Source organism: Myotis brandtii, unplaced genomic scaffold (assembly GCF_000412655.1).
Source record: "Myotis brandtii unplaced genomic scaffold, ASM41265v1 scaffold115, whole genome shotgun sequence".
In the NCBI taxonomy this organism is placed as follows: domain Eukaryota; kingdom Metazoa; phylum Chordata; class Mammalia; order Chiroptera; family Vespertilionidae; genus Myotis; species Myotis brandtii.
Window position 1 is genome coordinate 10,460,601 of NW_005353967.1, and position 8,068 is coordinate 10,468,668.

The 8,068-nt window shown below is 40.4% G+C and overlaps 1 long non-coding RNA gene across 1 annotated transcript in view; it reads left to right on the plus strand.

Annotated features, from left to right (window-relative positions):
* LOC106728070 overlaps positions 1-7,821 on the plus strand; it is a 9,087-nt gene extending 1,266 nt beyond the window's left edge. The window contains exon 2 of the long non-coding RNA XR_001364316.1: positions 7,684-7,821. This is a non-coding gene — a long non-coding RNA (uncharacterized LOC106728070). The remainder of the gene's footprint in view (positions 1-7,683) is intronic.
* The last annotated feature ends 247 nt before the right edge of the window (positions 7,822-8,068 follow it).

Sequence of the window (8,068 nt, forward strand, 5' to 3'; positions counted from 1 at the left end):
TCTCTCTCTCCTCTCTCTCTCTCTCTCTCTCTCTCTCTCTCTCCCTCTATGAGGTCAATAAAATATATATTTTGGAAAAACCAAATAATTACATAATCAACATACAGATCAATTCTATTCATTATAAATATTAAAATAGAATAATTGGTAAACTCAGAGAAGGCAGACAATGTTCAAATTTGCTCTGTTCCCTATTGTTAAAAAAGAAGCTCTTTAACAGCTAGTGACTGAGTGGGCACATATCTGCCTTATCTTGTGTAAGAACAAGGCAGAATATTTACCTTAATATACATGTTTCTGAACCTGGGACTCACTCCAACACCTATCTGATGTATGTTTATGACCTTTGAAGGCTGACATGGGGCAACAAGATATATAGCAAAGGCCCAGATCCACTAATATTTATGACGCATAATCTTTTTGGTAAAAAGTGAAGAATACCAAGAGCTCAGGATTTACAGTTGGTGATTTCCCAGAACAGAGGGGGGAAATAATCTGTTTTCCTGATCCTGTTCACTTTCGTCCGCCCTCCTGAGCTTTGTCATGGGAGCTGTTACAGTGTTTTGTTGGGAGAAGAATAGAATTTGTGAACCAGGATTTTAAAATTTATACAACAGGCACTATGGCTTACCAGTTTAGGGCAGACTGCTTGGGTTCAATCTTAGCTTTGCTATTTCCTTAGAGAAGCCAGTTAGCATTTCTGTTTTTCATTTATCTTACCTATTAAATGAGAATAAGAGCTGTACTTATCTCATAGGGTCACAAAGAGAATTAGATGAGTCAGTATGAGCAAAGTATTTATACACAGCACATGCTATATACCCATTAACTGTTGTTCTTGTATTTTTGGAGTTTATAAAGATACTAGAGGCCCGATGCATGAAAATTTGTGCACTGGTGGGGGGGGTCCCTCAGCCCAGCCTGCCCCCTCTCACAGTTTGGGAGCCCTCAGGGGATGCACTACTGATGGCTTGGGTTGCTTCTCTGCGGGAGGTGACCGGGCGATCAGGGGAAGGCGCCGCTCCCATCACCTTGCTGCTGCTACCACTGCTGGCCACTGGCCCTCTTCGGCTCTCACAGCTGCTGCGGCTGCCTGCCCTGCTCGGCCCTCGCAGCCGCTGTGGCCTTGTCCATAAAGACGTCCAGAAGGACATCCAGAAGGACGTCCAGTCTATTTGGTCTAATTAGCATATTACCCTTTTATCAGTAATTATTTTATAGATTCTAAAACCCTGTCTCTGAATTAGACATGGCCTGTCACATGAATTGACTTTCTTGGTGTGAAGAATTCCATGTGGCCAGTAAAACTCTTGATGTTCTATCAGGTAAATGTTTTGTAAGAACTCTTCTAACTCTAAGCTTCAGAGGACTCAAAGCAGGAAGAGGTCATTGCTGATTGAGAACAGGTCAGAAGGCCCTTTACAAAGGTGGATATTTGAGACAGGACATAAAATAATCAGTAGGACTTAGAGAGGAGGAAAGAAAGGTACTCTTTCCTCTTAGGAAATTATTTTTAGTTCCCAAATTGTGCTTGTCTTTTGTTTATTCCAGGGTACACTTTCCAAAAGCACTTCATCCTCCCAAGGACAACACTAACAGTCTCTGATGTTGTCTATTGTGTGGGGTTGGGGAGAAAGACAAGTAAAGGTTACATAACACATTTAAAGTCTTTGTGTTTCTCTGTGGCAGAATTTCAGTAAAGTCTGTGAGTTTACAATAGTTAGGAGGTACTGACTGTGTGTGTGTGTGTGTGTGTGTGTGTGTGTGTGTGTGTGTGTGTGTGTGTGTGAGAGAGAGAGAGAGAGAGAGAGAGAGAGAGAGAGAGAGAGAGAGATCCAGATTCCAAGAGAGAGAGAGAGAGAGAGATCGATCCAGATTCCAGCCTTCTCTCCCCGTTCTGTCTTTTCTTCAGGGGAAAGGAGGATTTGTTTCATACCTTTCCTAAGTCAGTTTCATGTCACAGCTGCACCTCTCTGTCTCTGTTAGGATCCCCAGAGCCATCACTCACTTTACTGCTAGTTGCTGCCAGGACACTTGGCCCATTGTCCCAGTGAAAGTATGTTGTTACTACTAGTTGTCCAGCCTTCTCTCCCCGTTCTGTCTTTTCTTCAGGGGAAAGGAGGATTTGTTTCATACCTTTCCTAAGTCAGTTTCATGTCACAGCTGCACCTCTCTGTCTCTGTTAGGATCCCCAGAGCCATCACTCACTTTACTGCTAGTTGCTGCCAGGACACTTGGCCCATTGTCCCAGTGAAAGTATGTTGTTACTACTAGTTGTAGGTGTCAGCAAAGGGCTGGCATTTTTACTGCCCTGACTTTTTCTTTACCCCATCACAAGGTTGTTCTGACACATTAAATTTACACTGAAGATTTAGTTATAGGAAGTTTGCTTCATAACAACACAACTTACAATGAACTATTAGATGTCCTTAGTTTTAAATGTCTTCCAGCTACTCTACTATTGGGAATTTTCTTCCTCTGTCCTATTGCCAAATCTCTCTCTCCTCTCTGAATCCTCTGTCCTTTTAGATTCACCCCAGTATAAACTCTGTTTATTCTTATGCAAATAATTTACCTATCTTTTAGTTTTATCATTCTCTTTAAATACATGCCCTCGGCGTCTTTCCCTTCATCCTCATACAGCTCATCAAGGCATTTGCCAAATAAAGACATGAAGACAACTCTGAAGAGAGTTCTGGCACCAGGTGCTAAGTGGTAAACATGTGATGAGATGAAGAATTCTCACAGAGGAAAACTGTACAATCACACCTCCGAGATACTGTGGGTTCCAGACCGTGGCAGTAAAGCCAGTGTCGCAATAAAGCAAATCATAATCATTTTGCTGGTGGAAGGTCTTGCCTTCAATTCATAAAAAAAAACTCAATATCTGTGAAGTGCAATAAAGAACGTGCAATCATACAAAATTTGCCTGTAACTGAATATGAAAGGATCAGCCTGGATAGTTATCCCTCCACTGATGTGCTAACAAATCCACAGACAACAGCAAAGTGGAAGACCATCTTTGCTTAGTCAGGTCAAAGGTGAGATGACTGTCTTAAGCTGGATTCCCTAGAAATGGAACTGAGATGCAAATTACTGTGCAAGTTGTTTCATTGAGAAAATGCCTGCAGGGAAAGCCTGTAGGAATGGGGAAAGCAGGATGAGGTCAGGGGAAAAGCCAGGTAAAGATGTGGGCTCAATCAGTATGATCCCAGCTTGATCCCACAGGAAACTCTGGAGCAAGAATGATACCAGGGGGCCAGGCCTGGAGCCAATTAGGCAGCTCTGAAACTGGCCAGACCCCGGAGATAAAATATACACCAAACTGCATTCCGCCAGTCACTTTTGTTGCATTTTTATCTTCTCCAATTTAAAATTTCTACCCCTTTTATATCTTTATATTTTATATTTTTATTTTGTTGACTCACTAACCATAAACATTTATGTTCTGATGAATATTGATTGGCTCCACAATGGGCACCACTACAGTTGAGCTACCAAATTCTGTTAGATAGCATAGCTGGACACACGTATGAGGCTTATAAAGGATTGAGGTATTACTGACTTCTGATTGGTTGGATTACTGTTGACCCTTGAACAATGTTGGAGTTAAGGGTGCCAATTCTTGTGCAGTCAAAAACCCATGTATAACTTTTAAACTTAAGTACTAATAGCCTACTATTAACTGGAAGCCTTACCAATAACATAAAGTTGATTAATACATATTTTGCATATGTTTCATATACTATAGTCTTACAATAAAGTAAACTAGAGAAAATAAAATGTTATTAAGAAAATTGAAAAGAAGAGAAAATACATTTACATTACTATACTTTATTTATCAATACTGTAAGTTTACATAGTTTATTTACAAGATGCAAAAAATCCACAGATAAGTGGACCCATGCAGTTCAAACCCATGTTATTCAGGGTCAACTGTAGATTGATTGATCCAAATCATAGCTAGAGAGGCAAAGATTCACAAATATTTGATTGCTCTTGCAAAACAAGATGTCATATTTAGTTAATATTTTATAGAGCAGTTTTTTCTAAGCAAATATTTGACAATGTCTTTTTATCTGATAACTACAGATAAAAATAACCCAAAACACAAAGATATCTTATAACAAAAAATAATTGAAATAAAGCATGCACCATTATCTATAATAATAAAAGCATAATATGCTAATTAAACCAGACAGACGAATGACCCTCTGGACGTCCTTCCAGACAAAGCCGCAGGCAGGGGGGTGGGGGGCAGAGGCAGAGGTGGTTAGGGGCAATCAGACAGGCAGGAGAGCAGTTAGGGATGATCAGGCAGGCAAACAAGTGGTTAGGGGTGATGAGGCAGGTAGGCAGAGGTGGTTAGGGGTGATCAGTCAGGCAGGGGAGCAGTTAGGGGCATCAGGCAGTCAGGCAGAGTGGTTAGGGGCGATCAGGCAGGAAGGCAGAGACGGCTAGGGGTGGTCAGGCAGGCAAGCGAGCAGTTTGGGTGATCAGACCGGCAGGCGAGTGGTTAGGGACAATCAGGCAGGTAGGAGAATGGTTAGGGGCGATCAGGCAGGCAAGCAAAGTGGTTAGGGGTGATCAGGAAGGCAGGCAGGTGAGCGGTTAGAAGCCAGTGGTCCCAGATTGCAAGAGGGATGTTGGACTGCCGGTTTAGTCCCAATCCCGCGTGGGATCGGGCCTAAACCAGCAGTCGGACATCCCTCGAGGGGTCCCAGATTGCGAGAGGGTGCAGGCTGAGCTGAAAGACCCCCCCCCTCAATGCATGAATTTTGTGCACCAGGCCGCTAGTATAGTATAATATTAAGCCAAGATTTGTCAGTTGCAAAGAGCAATCAAACTAATCCTACTAAAGAAAGAAGTTAATTTCAAGGCTACATAAACTTCACAGAGTCCAAGACAATGAGACAGAGGGCGGGACTATCGGAAGCTCTTTGTCTTAGTGATGGTGTGGTCTCCTTCTTCTCTGATTCTTTCTACAGTCTACTCCAACTGTCATCACCTCAGTCATTTTTCTTTACCCCCTCATCTTATATTGGGCCATTGGCCCAACTTCACGTTAGACCGCCAATGACTGGACCCTCCCTCTAGGTCTCTTGATTCAAATCCTTGAGAAAAGGAATCTGATAGAGTGAGGTGACTATCTCTGGACAGAATCACCTATGTCCACTCAGCATGGCTGGAGCAAGAGAATTTAAAACTAGAAAATTAAATTGGGTATGAATGATACATTGGTATTTTTGCTAAAAATAAATTTTTAAATTATATTTTTATTGATTTCAGAGAGGAAGGGAGAGGGGAAAAGGGATAGAAACATCAATGATGAGAGAGAATCATTGATCAGCTGCCTCCTGCATGCCCCCTACTGGGGATCGAGCCTGCAACCTGGGCATGTTCCCATGACTGGGAATCGAACAGTGACCTCCTGGTTCATAGATTGATGCTCAACCACTGAGCCACACCAACCGGGCTATGCTACAAAGAATTTACACAGACCACACATGTTCACATTCAGTAACTGGGTATTCCACATTCTCCTGTTAAGGCCAGAAGAAAGTTTATTCTGGTACAGGCCTAAGGCCTAGAGACAAATAAAACCTTAGAATAGACTACAGTCACCTTAGAATAGACTGAATTCTGTGGGAGGAATAAGTGAGGGCATAAAGAATACATCTGGAAGAAGTTTTAGCTTTGGATTATGTCTGTCTATTCAATGACCCAGACGAAGTAGAAATGTCAGTGGGGAAAAAAACATAATTTTTTCCTAAAGTTATTTTTGTTCTATGACACTGAGGTTGAAACTAAGATGTAGATTCTGCTCTAGTCGCCCCTTCTCAGTCTTATTCAGCTTTCTGAAGCTCCAGGAATATGTCTGACTCACAGGCCAGCCTTGTGCGTTCGAGTGACAAATGTTATACACAGTATTATACACAGTGTGCTTGGAGAAGCTTCCAGAAAGGCATGACTACTCCAACAGGTACCTGGCAAAAATAAAAAATAAAAAAATAATGATAGCAATGCCGGAAATCTCATCATTAAAGATTCATCTAAGCCAGTGGTTCTCAACCTTCTGGCCCTTTAAATACAGTTCCTCATGTTGTGACCCAACCATAAAATTATTTTCGTTGCTACTTCATAACTGTAATGTTGCTACTGTTATGAATCGTAACATAAATATCTGATATGCAGGATGGTCTTAGGCGACCCCTGTGAAAGGGTCGTTCGACCGCCAAAGGGGTCGCGACCCACAGGTTGAGAACCGCTGACCCAGATGAGTTTCTAAATACCATTCCCCACTAAAAGGAATAGCACATCTTGGAAAATGGCTGATTCCAGGTCAAGGGCAGAAAAAGTTCAATGTGAGCCCCGAACATCTTGTCTCACAAACCAAAGAAACGCTCAACTGGGTTGGGGGATGCGGGGGAGGGGGCTATAAGGGGTCAATGGGAGGAAAAAGGGGACATATGTAATACTTTCAACAATAAAGATTTTCAAAAAAAAGAAGTGCTCAAAAACTAATTGGATCATATCAAAGGGACATAGAGACTTCCACTGGTTAAATGTGGAATAATGATGACAATGAATTATAACCTCCAAAAGTCCATAGTTATATTTAAAAGAAAAAAAAAAGGCAAGTTCCTTTTTATAAAAGAATGCAGCTAGTAAATGTAGATGAAATGGTAGAAGGAGGAAATGAACATTTTGCAACTCTCAACATAATAGTTAATCAAAGCAAGGATCCTCAGTGGATTTTTCAATGATTGCTATTGTTGGTGATGTTGGTTCCTGGGGTCCATGCCACCCTCTCACTTCTATAGTTACACAGTTACACCAGAGCTTTGAGTGTTGGAGACTGGCACCCAGGCTAGTCTGTCACTTTGGCAGAGAGCAGATACTTCGACATTTTTATAGCTCTTGATCTATAGTAGATCCGACATTTTGGACACAACATTGGGTCCAAACATTTTGAAGCAATTTGTACAGCCACTATTTTGTACCTTCACAAGAAATGTGTATAATTATATGATTTTCTAATTAAGTGGGGTGGGGGAGAAGTACACCTCATTGATTGGTTTTTATTTCTTTGTTCACTAATGAATTTTAACTTTTTTCTAATATGTTTATTGAGTCCATGGATTTCTTCTTGTGAGAATTTGACTATTTGTAGAATTTGCTCATTTACGTTTTTAAGGCTTAGTGTTCTTTTCTCATTTGTTCAATCTTCTATGGTCTATGATGTATTGTGATTTATTTTTACTGACATTGAGGATTTTTAAAAGTATATTATAAAAGGCCTTTGTTATAGGAAAAGCAATAATAGAAGACCTGATGACACTGCAGAGATGAATTCATTCTTCTTCAAGAGGTCATAAAATAAATACTGTAACTTCTTTTTGTTTTTTATGTGCAAAGGCTGTTCTTTGTATGCACTCAAATTTGTCAGTATTTTCTTTACTATTATATCTATTGTTTCTAAGATTATAATTATAAAGATATCCCTTCACAATTTTCATAGCTGTTAATTATATTTTATTCTGATTTCTAAATGTTAGTATTTTATTAGTCTAACTTTTAAATGTATCTGAAATGGATTTTGAGACTGAACAAAAATAGTTTAAAATGCAAAAAATGACAAATTGACTTTCAAAATGGACTTGCTCTTTACCTTTTATCCAGCTAAATTATGACTACAGTGGATGGAAGAAGACCATGAATCCAGGCATTGCAAAGAAGATAAATACGCATGTCAAAAAAAGGAGAGCTCAGCCAAAGAGAATAATGATAGAGAAGAAACTCATAAAATGTTCTTACTGAGAGACTGTTTTGGTTTTATTTTGTTGTTCTGATAGCTTGATTGTTGGGGGAGGGCTGCAAAAAGAAATGCAAAAAACTAGCTGATTTTAACTCAGTCTTATTGCAAAATTGCCTGAACAATACAAGAACAAGCTTGAATGGCTACAGCTGGTGCAGCCTCGCCTGGACCACCTCCGGAATGAGGCCCAGAAATCAGGATTTTAAAAAGATTCCCAGGTGATTCCAATGTGCAGCCAAGGTTGAGAAC